Source organism: Gobio gobio (genome assembly GCF_949357685.1).
Source record: "Gobio gobio genome assembly, chromosome: 17".
Taxonomy (NCBI): domain Eukaryota; kingdom Metazoa; phylum Chordata; class Actinopteri; order Cypriniformes; family Gobionidae; genus Gobio; species Gobio gobio.
This window is the reverse complement of record NC_137110.1, coordinates 2531863-2536092: the sequence shown is the minus strand read 5'-3', so window position 1 is coordinate 2536092 and position 4230 is coordinate 2531863.

Here is a 4230-nt window from a genome sequence, read left to right as displayed (position 1 = left end):
TTTGGATTAAACTAGCTAGCATAACAATGCAGGCTAATATTTAGCTGCATGATTTGCATGGTTTTATTCATTACTAAATCACTAATATGGATCATAAATACTTTAGACCTGGACAGCCGTTACATCTGTTATGATCAAATGTTACTTTGAGCAGTTTTTACAGTAAATGTGTGCTTTCCACTCCTCATGTGCTTCATTTTCACAGGCAGAAATCATGAGTGGTTCCAAAATATATGGTCACATGACAATAAAAGTGTACAGTTGCCGAGATAAAGAGGGTGGATCAACTTGCCCCACTCTCCCCACATGATTTTGCAGGAATTGTAATCAGGCGCTAAAGTGAGTAGGGCTATCTATTAAAAGCATTTTGAACCAATGGGATCCCTCGGGGTCCTAAAGAAGACCTGATTTCAGGGTGGACCAGATTTTTCCAGCGGCTTCACTTCTCTACAATGGAGGAGAGCGAAGGTGTGTCGTCCATCTCTTTACTTTTACAGTCTATGCTGAGAACCATTGCTTTCATTGGGTTTTAGTTGTATACATTTGTAGACGTTTTTAATGAGATAATAGCATAATTAAAAGGAATAATGGTAGTTAATTGTCTCTTATTGGCCTGTCTAGCGGAGCCATCCATGGAACAAACAAAACAAGCCCTGGAAATGAATAAAAGAACATATTATGCAGACACTTGATCTTATTAGATGATTAGTTTGATAGATGTTAGTCTCACTGAAACATTTGCGATGGGTTTGTAAAAGGAGTTTAGTTGTATTTGCACTGTTCTGACCAGCAGGGGTCGCCGGCGAGTTGAAGCTTTGAAAAGCGTTGTATATATACTGGGCAGTATGACGTACACTAGTTCTGTTTTTGCCTCTGGCAAGTATTTAATTGCTGATGGTGGGAATGTCCTTCTGTGTTCATTCGTTCCCATTGTTTAATTCTGAATAAAAGCATGGCAATCTCTCTGATGGTCTGTGGTGGCATCGTCTCTTTAGATCAGGCCCGTGACAGGCTCAAAGACAGAAACACGCTTTGTTTTCTTGTGATGTGTGTATGATGTCATGGAGAAAACAAGCCAATCATCTGAGTGTGTGTTCAATGCTTTCTGTGTCCCGCTTTCAAGCCGTGTCTGTTTACATCGACCACTTCATGTTTGTTCCAAATGGGGGCCAAGCACTGAAAGTGTGTTTTCTTCTTCTGCTCTTGAGTCAATGGCAGCCCATAGAACCGCTTGCGGGAAAGTTGTGACATTTGGCACACGGATAGAGATCAGTCTGACCTGTCAACATACCAAATTTGGAGTCTCTAACTCAATCTGTCTAGCGCCACCACCTGTCCAAATTTGCTCTCACCATTTTTTCCTCTGATTTCTTGGCTCACACCTTTTTAGTCTGTAGTGAACATTTTCCCACCAAAAAAACTACTTCTAAACGGGTTGTCCAATTTTCACGCAATTTGAACTAGATCATCTTCAGACCATGACGACAAAAAGTTTTGGAATTCAAGTTGATTCGTCCAATCGTTCTCCAATAACGTGCAAACGAATTTGACGAAGTGTCCGCGAAAAGGAACGTGAGTCTATATCTCCACAACGCTATAGCAAACTTGGTGTGTGTTTTGACAACCATGACCTGAGGCGACCTGCACAGTTACGGCGCAGCGCCACCTAGTGGTCAGGAGATATGAAAAATTTAAATTTTTGCTTATAACTTCTGAACGCTTTGGTCTAATCATAAAAGTGTCTCTTTAGACCGAATCGTACACTCTAAAAAATGCTGGGTTAAAAATACCCAAGTTGGGTTGAAAATGAACTAGCCCAGCAATTGGGTTCTTTTAACCCAGCTATTGGGTTGTTTTAAGCAAACATTTAACCCAACCGCTGGGTTAAAACAACCCATTTGCTGGGTTCGTCCATTTTCGACCCAACTTGGGTTATTTTTAAAGGCGTGGTAAAACACATTCTTTTGAAGGCTTGACTGTGTTTGTGGGCTGCACTGTAACATGTGTTCATGCTTCGTTTTAAAAAAAATTGCCTTATTTTTCATATATTTGACCTTTATTCTACACTGCTCTGTCCCTCCTTGTAAAACGGTCTGATGCTTTCCGGGTTGTATGAAGCCAGTCCCTCAAAAATACGCAGTGGGCTCTGATTGGTTAGCTGGCCTAGTGTGTTGTGATTCGCTAAACGCCTAGTGCACGTATGTCGGAAACGTCACGCCCCTTACCGGAGGCTGTGCTTTGGTCAGTGTTAGAAACAACGGCGTCAATAAAACCATATGAGCCCGAATCAGACCCAGAACATTTGAGTGAAGATGATCGAGCAGAACCTGTTCAGTCCTCAAGAGTAAAGACTGCGGATCTATAATGATCGCTACTGAATGGCACTTTAACTTTTGTATTTTTAGAACGATTATAGCCAAATATCTGTCGCAAGAACTAACCCAAAACAAACACTAAGCACTGGCTTAAACTAGTAAGTTAGCCAAATCACACACAGAACCATGTTTAGCAAGCCTGTAGATAAACAATACATAAAAGCTCTAATCAAAGAATCATTTACACTAATGCCAGGTTCGCTGTTGAGATTTTAACGTTAGTGTTTGTAATGTTAGGTGTTCGTCGGATAACGTTAAGTATGAATGAGCATTTAACAGACTGGTTTGCAGAACAGCGCTGTCATCTGTTTACTTCCTTGCTACAACCTATTACAGGAAAACACATCGATGAAAAATAAATCAGACTTACAGGTTGTGGCCCGTGAACAGCTTCTGTTTGTAAATCCAGCTTTCAGGACAAGCCGTTGTGCATATCCTGTATTGAACTCGCGAAGTTTGTGGAAGTTTGTGTTGTCCTCCGTGAAATGTGCAGCGCGCGCGTCGTGCATCCACGCACCGGCAGTGTTTTTTTCACGCAGCTGACGTTGTGCAAATCTGGCATTGAAATCGCGAAGACGGTGGATGTTTTCCTCTGTTAGATGTGCTGCAGGAGCCCCGCGCGCGCCTGATTCCCCGCTGACTCAAACACACGTGCATATAACATGCTGTATGTTAAACGCTCTGCAACGCACCCCCGTCCCTATGAAGGCTGAACAGAGCAAGTACCCCAGACCTGCAATCCGGATGAAAATAACAGCGTTTCCTCGGCATCGCGGCAACAACACTCCAGCCTAACTAACTTATACCACAACAGCGCCGCGATACAAAATGGCCTCACCCCCCCCCCCTATTTAATATTCTCGGAGGAGGGGTTTATGTAAATATTGAGCCTGGTGATGTCACCAACCCTGGAGGAATGTGTGTAGTCGCCTGCTGGCCGTTTGCTGTAGTTCTTAGAAACTGATTTCTTTAAAAGCAAATATCTCCCTTTGCTTTAAACTTTGAACGTTGTAACTTTGCAGATGTTGTTTATGCTCAAGCAGCAACATTACACGTTAGCTAAAGTTAGAATAGTGAAATCGTGGTTTACCACCCCTTTAACCCAGAATTTTTTTAGAGTGTACAATACTCTATTTTTCAATATCGGCCATTTTGAGCGTCTGCCATTTTAAAATTCTGTATTTTACGAACGCATAGGCGTATACTGCAAAAAAATGCTGTTCTTACTTGTCTTGTTTTCAGTCCAAATATAAAAAAAATCGTACATTAAGAAGCATTTACTAGACAAGCAAAATTTGTTGTTTTATTTTGGGGGAAAATAACTCAAAATTAAGGAAGTTTTTGCTTAAAATAAGCATAATAATCTGCCAATGGGGTAAACAAAATTATCTTAATTCAAACAGAAAACAAGATTATTTTGCTTACCCCATTGGCAGATTATTTTGCTAATTTTAAGCAAAAACTCACTTAATTTTGAGTTATTTACCCCCAAAACAAGACAATAATTTTTATTTGGCTTGTAAATGCTTCTTGTTTTGAGAATTTTTAGATGTTTGGACCAGAAACAAGACGTAAATACTAAGTAAGAAAAGCATTTTTTGCAGTGTATTGTTACGAAACTCTGAATGTGTCTTCGGCACGATACTTTGAAGGGTACACAAAACATATTGGGGCAGCGGCAAAAGTTATAATGAAATTTCCAAAAATGCTAATAACTTTTGTTTAAAATGTCCCTATTGTAATGAAACTTGAGTCATGCTGAGAACATGGATACCAGATTTGCCATAGTCAGCCAAACTTCCTGTCCACCATTTTGATTTTCTTTACAAAACAAATTTTTTGAACTCCGCCTAGA